The sequence below is a fragment of the Bos javanicus genome, chromosome 1 (assembly GCF_032452875.1).
Source record: "Bos javanicus breed banteng chromosome 1, ARS-OSU_banteng_1.0, whole genome shotgun sequence".
In the NCBI taxonomy this organism is placed as follows: Eukaryota; Metazoa; Chordata; class Mammalia; order Artiodactyla; family Bovidae; genus Bos; species Bos javanicus.
In genome coordinates, this window is record NC_083868.1 from 153,426,947 (window position 1) to 153,441,700 (window position 14,754).

Consider the following 14,754-nt stretch of genomic DNA (forward strand, 5'->3'; position numbering starts at 1 on the left):
GCTTAAATACTTACAACTCTTGACTTAAATATCAGATACACTCAGTCTCACGTGGACTAAGCACCACCAAGCATAGGTGTGTTTCCTGATCTGGAGGAATAATGTGTTTTGAAATATTGATGCTCTTTTCGATCCCAATACTTCCTGTTATCTCCTCTCTATTTATATATGTTTACATATAGATGCTGTATAATATGGGCTTCCCACGTGTCTCAGTGGTAAAGAATTCCCCTGCCAAGCAGGAGACGCAGGAGACATGGATTTGATCCCTGGGTTGGGAAGATCCCCTGCAGAAAGAAATGGCAACCCACTCCAGTCCTCCTGCCTGAAAAATCTCGTGCACAGAGGAGCCTGGCAGATACGGTCCATAGGATCACAGAGAGTTGGACATGACTGAGCGACTGAGGGTGCACACCACTTAGTATATATATTATAAGACATCTATCGTTGCCAGGGAATGGTTGTTTTCCCAAAGTGGCAAAGAAAAGCTTTTGAGATCTTGAAGATTTTAAGTTTCAGTTATCCAAAGGGACTCAAACTTTAGGGGAAAAAAATTTTGGCAGAAAAAAATTTCCCCAACTTCTCAAACTATATACCATAACCCTAGGCTGCAGGCAGGGACAAAAATGTGAGGAGAAGTGGGAATGAATGGACATTGTAAATCCCTGAGAAAGGGAGACCAAATATCCTGCCCCTGCAGTTTATTTGGGTTCCCTGGTGGCTCAGACAGTAAAGAATCTGCTTACAATGCAGGAGACTGGGTTTGATCCCTGGGTTGAGAAGATCCCCAGGAGAAGGGAATAGCTACCCACCCCAGCATTCTTCATGGGAATTTCATGGACAGAGGAGCTTGACGGGCTACAGTCATGGGATCACAAAGAGTCAGCCAGGACTTAGCAATTTTCACTTTCACTTCTCACCATTTATTCAAAAGGAAGGCAGCAAATTCTACTCCAGCATGGTATAGTAGCTTGTACTGAACCAACTCTCCTATAGAAACTAAATAAACTCAAAAAGTAACTCTGTGGAGGCAGTGGAAAGCAACTGAAACTAGGCAGACACCCATGGGGGGGTTTTCCATTCTTTTCTGGCTTTTCACCCGAGGCCAGGCCCCCCTACAAGGCAGCCAAAACCTGGACAGACACCCACTCTTAACCAGCTAAGGAATCAGAGGATAGAGTTCAGAGTGATCAGAGTAGCTGCAGTGTGAGAGGCAGAATCGCAGAAATAAGAGAGCAACAGATTCAGTTCAGTTCAGTCACTCAGTTGTGTCAACTCTTTGCGACCCCATGGATGCAGCACGCCAGGCGTCCCTGTCCAACACCAATTCCCAGAGTTTACTCAAACTCATGTCCATCAAGTCGGTGGTGCCATCCAACCATCTCATCCTCTGTCGTCCCCTTCTCTTCCCACCTTCAATCTTCCCCAGCATCAGGGTCTTTTCCAATGAGTCAGTTCTTCAAATCAGGTGGCCAAATTATTAGAGTTTCAACTTCAGCATCCAGAGAAGGCAATGGCACCCCACTCCAGTGCTCTTGCCTGGAAAATCCCATGGACGGGGGAGCCCAGTGGGCTGCCGTCTATGGGGTCACACAGAGTCGGACACAACTGAAGCGACTTAGCAGCAGCAGCAGCAGCAACTTCAGCATCAGTCCTTCCAATGAACACTCAGGACTGATCTCCTTTAGGATGGACTGGTTGGATCTCCTTTCAGTCCAAGGGACTCTCAAGAGTCTTCTCCAACACCACAGTTCAAAAGCATCAATTCTTCGGCGCTCAGCTTTCTTTATAGTCCAACTCTCACATCCATACATGACCACTGGAAAAACCATAGCTTTGACTAGATGGACCTTTGTTGGCAAAGTAATGTCTCTACTTTTTAATATGCTGTCTAGGTTGGTCATAGCTTTTCTTCCAAAAAGCAAGCATCTTTTAATTTCATGGTTGCAGTCATCATCTGCAGTGATTTTGGAGCCCCCAAAAATAAAGTCTCTCACTGTTTCCACTGTTTCCCCATATATTTGCCATGAAGTGATGGGACTGGATGCCATGATCTTAGTTTTCTGAATGCTGAGTTTTAAGTCAACTTTTTCACTCTCTTTCACTTTCATCAAGAGGCTCTTTAGTTCCTCTTTGCTTTCTGCCATAAGGGTGGTGTCATCTGCATGTCTGAGAGTATTGATGTTTCTCCCGGCAATCTTGATCCCAGCGTGTGCTTCCTCCTGCCCAGCGTTTCCCATGATGCATCTGCCACAGGCTGGGGAGCAGCAAAGTGCACATGACCCCTGGCTGACCCCTGAACAAGACTCCAAGCAGCACTCATTGCAAAGGTGACTGAGGTTGGAATTTCAGTTCAACAAAGTTAACTGCTTGCTAACATTAAAAAAAATAATAATATTTTTGAGAGTAACATAGCAGAATCCAGAGTCTTGGCATTATATCATTCACAGAGGGCCACAACACAATCCAAAATTACTAGACATTTTTAGAAAAGGAAAAGAGTATCCATACCCAAGATAAAAGTTAGTCGATGAAGACCAACCTGAAGATGAGCCACATGTTGAAATAAGATGAAAGCAGCTATTATAAGTATCAGTGGGTGTGGCATGCTCCGTCACACATTCATGTCTGACTTTCTGCGACCCATGGACTGTAGCCCACCGGGCCCCTCTGTCCTTGGAATTTACCAGGCAAGGCTACTGAACTGGGTTGCCATTTCCTTCTCCAGGGGGTCTTCCTCATCCAGGGATCAAACCTGTGTCTCCTGCACTGGCTGGTAGATTCTTTATCACTGTGCTACCTGGGAAACCCCACTACAGGTGTATTACAGCTGTTATAACTATATAAAGGAAAATATGGTTGTAATGAAGGAACAGATAGGAAGTCTCAGCAAAGAAACAGAAACTACAAAAAGGAACCAAATAAAAATTCTAAAACTGAATATCTGAAATAAAAATGGTGGGTGGTGTAATAGAAACCTGAGTTGTGTTCGGCAGAACTCCAGTACAGAAGGGTCTCATGGCTCCTTCACCAGCTTGAGCTCAGGGAGGTAGCCAGCATGGTTTGTCTGGGCAGATGGATCTGAGGAAAACCATGAACATACCATTCTGTGAAAGAAACAGAATGACTCTGAGACCTGAGGGAAGCACAGAAGTGATGAAAAAGCCTCACAAAGATTGCTGCAGTGAGTGAAGTCACAGAAGCAGCAAAATGCTTTTATGTACTGAAAGAATTTGAGAGACCTGAACCAACAGAAGCTTTGCGACAAATCTTAGGGATAATGCAGCAGTTGTGCTAAGTTGCTTCAGTCGTGTCTGACTCTTTTCGACACTATGGACTGTAGCCTGCCACGCTCCTGTCCATGGGGTTCTCCAGGCTAGAATACTGGAATGGGTTACCGTGCCCTCCTCCAGGGGATCTTCCTGATCCAGGGATTGAACCCACGTCTCTTAGGTCTCCTGCACTGGCAGGCGGGTTCTTCACTGCTAGCACCGCCTGGGAAGCCCTAGTACACCAGGGAGCAGTACAAAACAGTAGGCAGCTGGAGGATGCAAAGTGACCAACAGAGGCCGCTCTGGAAGTGGATGACACCGACCAGGTGTACTAACCCCGCCCAGCCCCCCAGAACCCCTGTGCAAGTCCAGGGAGCTGAGCCAATTCTGAAACTGACTTGGAATAAATTTATACTACATCTGCCCCCAGAAATGTTGTCATAGAAGCCCAAGTTTTATTTTAGCATATCTGAATGCCTACTATGACAGTATAAGCGTGTGTGATATGGAGGGGGGATCAGACTTGAAGGCTCACACTGATGATTAGTAAATAAACAGAAGGTCCTCCTCCGACTTCTCCCTGTGCTGTATGGAAAGAAACGCTTAACCACCAGGATATGGCTCAGGCTGTATGCTATGGAGCACAGCTTCTCAAGATGTATGCTTTTAAAAAAACATCTCCAAATAGGATTTCTTTCAAAGGGGTTTCCTTCAAGAGGTTTTGTTAACAGAGATTTAGGTGCCTTGCCTGATATGTAGCCATTTACTCCTCTCCTCTTTCCCCAACCACACAAGGGATCTCCTCGTTCTTAACTAGTCATTTCTCCGTTTCCTGGAGTTCTCTGGCTGATGAAATCATGTGATGAGTGAATGAATAAGCAAAGGAATGAAAAACTGAATGAATAGGATAAACAGATGAATACCATTTGTCTGAGTCTACCTAGGCTGCTGTAATTAAATACCGTAGACCAGGTAGCTTATAAACAACATTGATTTCTTATGGTTCAGGAAGCTTCAGAAGTCCTTGATCACTCCCCACCCTCAACAAAATTCATTGTCAGATGAGGGCCCACTTCCTAAAAAACCATCTTCTTAGTATGTCCTCACATGGTGGAAATAATCGGGGAGCCCTCTGGGGCCTCTTTTATAAGGGCACTACTCCCATTCCTGAGGGCTCCACCCGCACGACCTAATCACCTCCCGAAGTCCCCACCTTCTATTCCCATCACACTGGGGGTTGGGTTTCAACATAGGAATTTTGAGTGGATGCGCACCTTCAGACCACAGCCCCATTCATTCCAGGAGCTAGTATGTACTTACATGTTGGATCAATAATGTTTCTTGGAAAGCCCATGTTTTTACTCCTGCTAATTCATTTTGTTTTCCCTGTCCCTTTTGGAAACACATGTAGGGAGTTTAAATGCCCAATTTCCTGCCTCTAATTGTCTGTCATCTCTCTACTAAGCTGAGATGGGAGTTCTGGAACAGAGCTCTCTATTAGTCACCACTGAACCTATTTTCTCAGCCCTAGCACTTCCAACACCAAGTATCAGAAGTCAGGTTGACAGCCCTGGCAGTGGGTTAACAGCATGAGAGGTTTTACAACAGGTGTAAATCCTGGTTTTGGTCTGTGGCCTCAGTTAGGCAACAGCTGGCCAGCGATAGGCCCGCATCAGACGTCTGCCTTCTTGTCCAAGCGTTAGTTTCTGTGCTAATGCTATTATTAAGGAATTATCAAATTTTATAAGCGTTATCACTTCCTAAAAACACAGCTACAGCTAGTAAAGTCATGCAGACAAGACTTCAGTGGTCAAAACACAACAGGCAAGGTCTTGTTCTCACCTGCCCACTCCTCTCAAGATCATTATAGAGATCTGATCATCTTAAGGAGGGAAACTGGCTCCTACACCCCCTCTGCTCTGTCTTTGCTCTAAATGCCAGTTAGAGGTTCTAGCCAAGAATCTGTAAGTAAATTTCATTTTAAATCATTGCAAGGGTGCCAGGCAGTGTTCCTGCTGCACACCAGAGATCTGGGCTCTGATGACCTTAAAGTGAAAAGAAAATCAGAAAAAGGCTTTTGGGCAGCTCACAGAGCCTGTCAGAGCCCCAAGGAGCCAGGCCTGAGCAGTGTGGCTAGCTGTGTTTTCCCAAGACGGCCTGCAGCGCTACCCCCTGCCTCTTGTTCTCTTCCAGAACCTTGCCGTTCCCCCATCAAAAGGGGGGTCTAATTTCCCTCTTCCTACTCTGAGCAGTTGATGACACACTCGTAACCAGTAGAGTGTGGCAGAGGTGAGGCCCTGTGACTTCGGTAGCTAGAAGCTAAGCTCCCACAAAAACCACGCAGCCCCCGTGCAAGTCCTGCAACAGCTTTGAGGCTGCCATGCTGTGAGGAAACCCAAACAGCCGACACAGAGAGCATGCGGAAAGGCTCTGAGGGCACGGAGAGTGAGGCAGGGATGCCCAGCCAGGCCCAGGCCATGCCAGCCCCGCACTGCACACCCCCAGAGCCACCCGGCCTTGCCTGTGTCTCCTCATTCACAAGAACCATGAGGAAAACCCAATGTTATTTTGTCACAGGTTTGGGGGTTGTTTGTTATGTAGCAGTAGCTAACCAACACAGTCAGGGACAAAGGGGCGTGAGAAAAGGATCAGGAACAGGACCCTCTCACCAGACTTTTTCCTCCACCTCCTTCCAGACTTTATGCTGCCAACTTCCTGCGGCTGTAGAGATATATGAGAAAATGGGTAATGAACGAATGGTAGTCTTGGAATCTCAATGGCATTCAGATTGTTTTCTCAAGTGTAAAGTTAATAACCTGACGGAAACCCCCCCCCAACAGTTTCCTCATCGCCCTCATGCTTCCCACATCTTTCCCTACTACAAAGCACAACTCAGCCCAAGAAGTCAGGCGGTGTTTTGTCTGGGGAGGCACTCATTTTTTGTGACTCTACATTCTTTTTAAAGTGAAAGTCGCTCAGTCGTGTCCAACTCTTTGTGAGCCCATGGACTATACAATCCATGGAATTCCCCTGGCCAGAGTGGGGAGCCTTTCCCTTCTCCAGGGGAATTTTCCCAACCCAGGGATCTAAACCCAGGTCTCCTGCATTGCAGGCAGATTCTTTACCAGCTGAGCCACAAGGAACGCCCATTTTCTTTTTAAAACGGGAGCTATATTTTTTAGATGCTCATTTTCCTATTTTAAAAACGTTGATTAGGATATGCAAGAAAAAGATCACCAAGCTTTTAAAACACACACATGTATACCTTGTGAGACTTACATATTGTTTCATTCAATCTGCAGACCTTTTGAATAGACATCCCTTTGGCTCACAAAAGGACAATGACAATGACAATAAGCATTCTTGTTACTTTTTGAGAACCTCTAGCTTACCTTACCCACGAGTTCTTATTTTTGGTTCTTATTATAACACTCAAAAGACACTTTCATTAGCATTTTTACTTAAGCAAAACCGAGACATAATGAACAGCTGTTTCAGGATTTTCAAACCTTGACGTCTGGGAGTTTCCCAGAAAAAGCATTATTAATATTACAAGTGAAACGTGTTCAGAAGGGAAAATACAGCCCCTGACTCATCTGCCTGACCACACGACGAGTAGGGCGTCATCTGTTCCTGGTACATAAACCCTCCTGGGTGCTGGAATGACAATGATAACCCACAAATGAGAGCACTGTCCCATTTCCGGATGGTAGAATCCTGGAAAGCCACAGCTTTTCCAGCATGTTTGCCAGGGGGACTACCAACAGATGTTGCCAGAACTTGGTTTGTCTGGACTGCCAAACAGGACCAGAGAAGATCAGGCCATCACACGCACTTGGATAAAGGCTAAGGACCGAGATGTCTTAGGACTCCGGACTCTGTCACTGAACACAAACAAATCACGCCAAAATGCAGATGCCCCACTGGGAATCACAGGGCAACATTTTCACCATACTCTGTCACTCAGAACAACCACACGTGCACCCGGATTCAAGAGGAGGGACCTAGACGCCCCTCAGTGAGGTAAGTTGAGTTGTAAGAAGAACGTGTGAGGTGAGAGTCATTGTGGTCGCCATCTTTGGAAATTACAAGTTGCCAGAGTGCTCCAAAATCACTGCGGATGGTGACTGCAGCCATGAAATTAAAGCTTGGAAGAAAAGCTATGACCAACCTAGACAGCATATTAAAAAGCAGAGATATTACTTTGCCAACAAGGGTCCATCTAGTCAAAGATATGGTTTTTCCAGTAGTCATGTATGGATGTAAGAGTTGGACCATAAAGAAAGCTGAGCACTGGAGAATGGATGCTTTTGAACTGTGATGTTGGAGAAGACTCTTGAGAGTCCCTTGGAAGCAAGGAGATCCAACCAGTCCATCCTAAAGGAGATCAGTCCTGGGTGTTCACTGGAAGGGCTGATACTGAAGCTGAAGCTCCAATACTTTGGCCAGCTGATGTGACAAACTGACTCTGTGGAAAAGACCCTGATGCTGGGAAAGACTGAGGGCAGGAAGAGAAGGGGATGACAGAGGATGAGATGGTTGGATGGCATCACTGTCTCAATGGACATGAGTTTGGGTAAACTCCAGGAGTTGGTGATGGACAGGGAGGCCTGGCATGCTGCACTCCATGGGGTTGCAAAGAGTTGGACACAACTGAGTGATTGAACTAAACCAAACTGAGACACCAGGTTCTCTAGGAGCAGAGTTGGAAACAAGGATTCTTGTGCAATCACTTATGAAGGAACAGGGAAGGAGACATCAGGTGAGGCATGGTTCCGTGTGAGCTCTAGCCTCTGCCCCGTCGGGAGGGGCTCTGGAGCCGACATTGCTCTGCACTGTCCACCCACATTGAATCCAAGAAGCACACCCACAGTCAACTGCTAGCTCAAAGAAGTCGCGGCTGTGGGGTTGTAACTCCCAGGACCCTCAGGAAGAATCAGCTCCAGCTGCCCAAGGGTACTTCTCAGGTAAGGACTGCCATGGGAGACATTAGGAGAAGCATCACTAGGAATCTGAATAAAGTGTAAGGGCCTCTGAGGGCATATTCAGGGGCTAATGTCTATCAGGACCAGCAGGAAAAGCCTGAGTCTCAAGTAAATCCAGGAGGTGCACCCTTAGGTTGGGAGATGCTAAAGGGTTGAGTGGGAGGTGCATTCATGCCACATTCATGGTGTCGAATCCAAACAGGATTTGGGGACCCGCTCAGGAGACATGAAGGTTTCAGGGTAGGAAATCTACTAAAATTGGCTTAAGCTAAAAAGGAAAGGTTTTGGATGATGAAATGAGAAAGTCAGTAGAAATGCTGATCCAGGCTGGACCCGGGGCTCCAGGATGTCTTCACGATGTGGGTCTCTGTCTCTCCGTTCTTCCTGCATTTTTGGGTTGTCTTCTCAGGAGATGGTGACACGATGGCTGCCAATAATGCCAGGCCCATAGCCTTTCCTCTCAGTAACCCTTGTGGGGAAGGAGCTTTCCTTTATCAATCATTCTTACAACAAAAGTCATTAGCTTTGAGGAACCCAACTTGGTTCACGTGGACATCCTGAACTGATAGCGGCGGCCAAGGTGATATGATGCTCTGATTGGCCAGCCTGAGTCACATGCTCACCCTTGAGCAAAAGATGGCGTTAATTTCCCTGGAAGCACAAGGATCAGAAGTAAAGGAGGGGCAGTGCTACGGGAAGCCCAGGGGACAGGTGCTAGAAGAAGAGGGATGAGATAAGACTGGGAAATACCCTTCACAGAGGAAATTATAGAGCACGTGGAGAACCCAGGTGGTGCAGTTGGTAAAGAATCCGCCTGCCAGTGCAGGAGATGCAAGAGACTAGAGTTTAATCCCTGGGTCAGGAAGATCCCCTGGAGAAGGAAATGGCAACTCACTCCAGTATTCTTGCCTGGAGAATTCCATGGACAGAGGAGCCTGGTGGGCTACAGTCCATGGGGCCTAAAGAGTCGGACACGACTGAGCGTGACTGGAGAATACAGTCACTGGAGAACTAGGACAAGGTTAAATGGTCATGAAAGGTCCTTAGACCTCATTTAGAGTCAGAGGTCCTTCAGCCTAGGTTGCATCTGATTCCTCTATCCAGGGACAATCTTGATTACAGGATTTGGAGCCAGAGTCATGAACACGAAGGGTTAATCACCTGAGAGAGGCTCTGTGGCTCCAGCTTCGGGACTGAAGGAACTTGAAAGCAGGAGGCCAAAAAGTCTTTACAATTTTTCAGAGAAACCAGAGATCCTAAGTGACCACACTAACTTTTAAAAACTCTTTAACTGTAGCTTTTGTTTGATCAAATCTCACATAAAGATTAGAGGTTTGAAAAATAAAATCTCTGAAGAAAGTAAAAAAATTTGGTGTTAATTAACCAGGGAAAACAAACTGAAATATACACATGCACACACACATACGCACACACACACACACACACATCACAGAGATTGAAGTGTATTTTTAATTAAGTTGTCTTCCTTATTTAAAAAGATGGTAACTAGCCATTCTCGAGCTCTACTGAGGATGAGATAAAAAGCAAATGGGCTTAATTGTAGCATTGGGGAATTAAACATGATAAGGAATTCTTTGTTCAACACTGGCCTAAATTTTAAGCTCTATTTAATTGTAAGCTTCCTCTGGGTAAAAGAACTGTGTCTTCTTCATCTGCCCCAAAGTTTGAAAGGGTGAATAACTGAAAATTCAAAGAGGAAAACAAAAAGATATATAGACCTACACCAGATTCTACAACTTCTAAGATTTTATTTATGGCTACTAAGGAACGTCATTTACCATTTTATCAGTTAGGAATATTTTGGTTGCAAGTATCCAAAAAAACTGACTTTAGTGTTTTAAACAAATAGGGGATTGTTTCTCTTTCTTAACAAAAAGTCTCAAGGCAACAGCTTGCTGGCTCTGGTTTGAGGCTTATAATTCTTTTGGCCTTTCCCTCATATTTCCAAGAAGGCTGCCACAACTCCAAGTATTACACCCATCTTCCATAAGAAAAAAGGAGGATGGAGGAAGAAACAACACCTATCTGGGGAAAGTGTATGCTTTCCCAAGACTCACAGAATAAACGCAAATGTGTGTCTTATTGGTCAGAACTACATAACTTGGCCATCTCCAGCTAAAAAGTAGCTACAGATAAAGGCTTGAGAACGGGAGTTAGATCAACCTGATCCATTGCGTTGCATTATTTTTACAAATACATACCTGTGAACATGGTGTGGACAAGTAAATATTCGTTCCAGGCAAGGAGTTCATTCCTGCAGTTTAGGCAGAACACTTGTCTCTCATACACCATCGCAACTGTCTAAGTCAGCTAGCCACTCACATTTGGCTCTTTATCTTAGTGTGTTCTAAGTGTGAAAGATGTCCTGGCCAGACGTGTGTAGGCACGTGACCTGGGCCCAGCCATGTATCATAGCCCAACCACCTGGCCCCAGCGATTGGGCTACAGTTTAGAGGGGCCATGTGACCCAAGCAGGACCAATCAGACTTATTCCCTAGGATTGTTTATTTAGAGGTAGAGAAAAAGAAGTCATCATTTTTGGTGAAAGAGCTGGAAACAGGCTGCTGGCAAACGTCTTCCCCCAAAGCAGAAAGTACATCTTTAGAAGGAGACAAGGACGCCGCAACCACACAGCGACGTGCAGAGCTTGGCGCTCCTGTGAGGGCAAGACTGAAGCCTTCTGCCTCTGACTCTAACTGTAAGTGGACTTCCACTTACGTTAGTCATAGAGCCTCTTCTTTTCAAACTATTGTAGTTGGATTTCCACCCATTGTACCTGAGATTCTTGATTAATTAAGAGGTTAGACACACAGCCAACAAGGTAAATGCCATTTATTTGGAATTAAGAAGTTTGCCAAAGGGAAAAGAGAGAAATGTTTCATTTTCTTATATTGAGCTTAGGAGATTTTTAAAAGCATTTAGAAATATCATGTATACAAATATATTACTACCACTAAGGATTCACTCAGTCTGACTCTTTGCAGACCCCGTGGATTATAGCCCACCAGGCTCCTCCGTCCATGGAATTCTCCAGGCAAGAGTACTGGAGTGGGTGGCCATTTCCTTCTCCAGGTGATCTTCCCAACCCAGGGATCGAACCCAGGTCTCCCGCATTGCAGGCAGACGCTTTAACCTCTGAGCCACTGCTATTAAACAATTATGGTTTCTGTAACTGTTCTCCTCGGTTTTCTTTAGCGGCTGTTTAAAGACCTCTCAGGGGAGCTGTGTGTACTATCCGCCCCTCTTCTCTGTACTTTACATATTGGAAAATACTTGGAAGGGACCTTAGGATAACAGCCTGGTCAGATGGGAACGGACCGAGATAGGATTTAGACGTCTGAGTTCCCATCTGTGCTGTGTGGTGTAGTAAAATTACTTGGCCTCTCTGAGCTTCAGTTTGTCTGTTCAACCAAAGACATGAACTAAAGCCTTCTGAGGCCCACTTTGCCTTTACTGCTGTGTCAATGTGACCACTGAGACTGACACCTGATTTTATCCATAAGGCCCAGGGGCTTGCCCAGGCCCTACAGCAAAGACATAGTCTAGAACCAGGAACGCCCGACTCCCAGACTGTCCTCAAAGTCAGGCCACCCTTCTTGCCAGCCATGAAAGGGTGGCAGGGGCCGATGGGTGATAGGCATTACTTTCATTTGTTGGAGAGCACCTAACTGTTTAACTTCATCTCACCAAGCATGAGGAATGACATACAGGTCACAGCTGGGTCCCCGGGTGAGCCATGGCCCAGGGGTCACACCAGTGACAGGCCACTGTCATGCAAATGCATGCACTTCAGGCAGAAAAGTCTAAATACATCCTGGGGGCATTTGGGGGAATAAAGGAAAAAGCCCCTAGGTGCCCACCACTCCTGAGTGGGTCTCTGAGTGCAAGAAGAAGCTGCGTACATAATTATCTTCCGAGTGGGAGGTCAGAGGCCAAGGGGTGGGAGTCAGCCCCCCTCCCTCTCCCCTCATCCCACCGAGGACAGCGTGGTGAGGAATCCTTGGAGCGGCATGAGCTGGCTCAGTCTCTCTTCACAGTCATGTCTAGGGAGAGAAATATAGGTGCTCTGGGGTGATTTAAAATATAAGAGGGAGGAGGCATTTAGAGCTCAGACAGGCGTGGAAAGCCCTACACATTCAGTGACATTGATGATGCAGATGCAGTCTTTAACATCCTCAACTCCTGTGAGCCTGCACGCAGGCTGAGGCCACCCAAGGAGATTTTCCTTCCGTGAGTCAGCTGTCGGCTCTGAGCTGTCATATCAGTTTACCTACGAAACCCCTTTAGAAAGGAGCACTTTGGTGGAGAAATGTGTCCTGGAGCAACGCTGAATGAGACGATGCCAGAAGATTAGTTTTCTAAACATTTTGGACCATGACGCACCACTATTAAGAAACACATTTCAACCCCCGACCTGCTACAAACACACCTGTCTGTAAAAACAACATTTCTGTGATGGATCCTAATTCTTACACCTTGCTCTCGTCTGTTTAATTCGGTTTCCTTGTTTTCTTAGGGCTTCCCTGATAGGTCAGTTGGTAAAGAATCCACCTGCAACGCAGGAGACTCCGGTTCGATTCCAGGGCTGGGAAGATCTGCTGGAGAAGGGATGGGCTACCCATTCCAGTATTCTTGGGCTTCCCTGATGGCTCAGACGGTAAAGAATCCGTCCGCAATGCAGGAGACCTGGGTTCAATCCCTGGGTTGGGAAGACGCCCTGGAGGAGGGAAAGGCTACCCACTCCAGTATTCTGGCCTGGAGAATTCCATGGTATAGTCCATGGGATCGCAGAGAGTCGGACACGACTGAGTGACTCTCACTTTTTTTTCTTAAACGGTGGTTGAGACTCACTCAGCTGACCTGCAATGGGTCGCAAGCCATTTATGAAATGGCTTAGTTTAGAAAACGGTGCTTTCTCATCCTTCGCGTGGCTAAAGTTGAGGGTCTAGAACCTTGCTTCCTCCGTGTACTGCTCTCCTATCCTGGAAAAGGCAAAAACTACACAAAGCATGCCGGCCAATCCTCCCCGCTTCAGGAAGCTGATCACGGAGGCAGGCGCTGAGGTCAGAAACCGACCAGCAACACAGAGCAACGTAAGTCGGCACAAGGCCACCGTCCCACCCCGGGCAGTCACGCTGCGTCTGGGGGCCGAGCCAGAGCGGCTCCCCTCCTCACACGTGCATTGCCCCCCGCTCCGTGAGTCTGGGAGGAAGCAGACGCCAAGACAGGGTGCGCTTTGCGAAGATTTTTATCAGAGGAAATTCCCGCAGGAGAAATGGGCTGGGAAGGACTTGGAGAGCGGGCCCGTGGGGAGCAAGTCAGACCTGGGGGAGGAGGCAGGGAAGGAAGATTGGGTGGGAGCCTGCGAGGCTGCTCTGTGGTCCAAAGCAGGTTTGGCTGCTTCTTGGGCCATGCGGGGGTCCCATGTTCCCTCAGGAGCAGGACTGACTCAGGGTCCTGCTGCGCTCGGTTCCACACCAACCTGGAGCTGCGCCTCCACCTCTGGGCAAAGCGACGGGGGCCCTGGGCATCTGTGCTCCCAGTGCCTGGGGGGTCAGCTGGGTACACCCTCGTGGCTTCCGCCCCCCCCCTTCTCCTTCCTTCAGTGAATGCTAAGTGGTCTCAGCTCCGAGCCAGCTACTGTGCTGGGGTCTGGAGAGACAGTGGTGAGCCAAACCTCCTGACCCTGGCTCCTGGAACCCACAGTCTGATGGAGCCACAGATGTGAGGAAAGAATTTCGCCAGATATGCAGAATAACCACTGTCAGAAATGCTCCCGAGTGGAGGGCCCTGGAACATTCCAGAACATTCGCTCAGATCCTTTCTCAGTCACTCCCTGCTGCCACTCTCCAGAGGCAACCACTGTTCTGTTTTTCTTTTCGGCCACAGATTAATTTTGCCACAAATATGTAGAATCATACATTATGTACTTTTTGTGGCTGGCTTCTTTTCACTCAGCACAGTGCTTTGGGCTTCATCCCCCTGGCTATGGATGTGAGTTGCTCCTTCCTTTTGACTGCTGAGCAGTGTGCCTTTGTAAGAACAGACAGACTTTGTTTATCCACTCTTTTGTTGAGGGACTGGGCTATCTCCAGTTTGGGGCTATATACTGAAGAAATTGTTAAGTACTTGCTTTTTATTATTACAGAAAATAAAATGTCCTAAACCTGAAGCCTCAATGAAAATCTCCATCTAAGCCTGATATGACAGTCTTCTGGATAGAAAAATAAAAGTTATCCCTTGAGGTGGGTGTGCAAGATGCCAAGAAGTCTGTGGAGACATTTTCTTCCCATCAGTCCTCCCAGGTCGCCCTCACAGCCTTGTCTTCTGGAGCAGAACTGAGGCTTAGAGCGGGAACTGATTCACTTAAGTTCTAGTAGCTTGTACGGGGCAGACCTTACTCACCTTTCGGAATACAGCATGAATATCAATAATGACTTCAAGGCCAAGAAAAGATGACTGCGGTGCTTTACTTT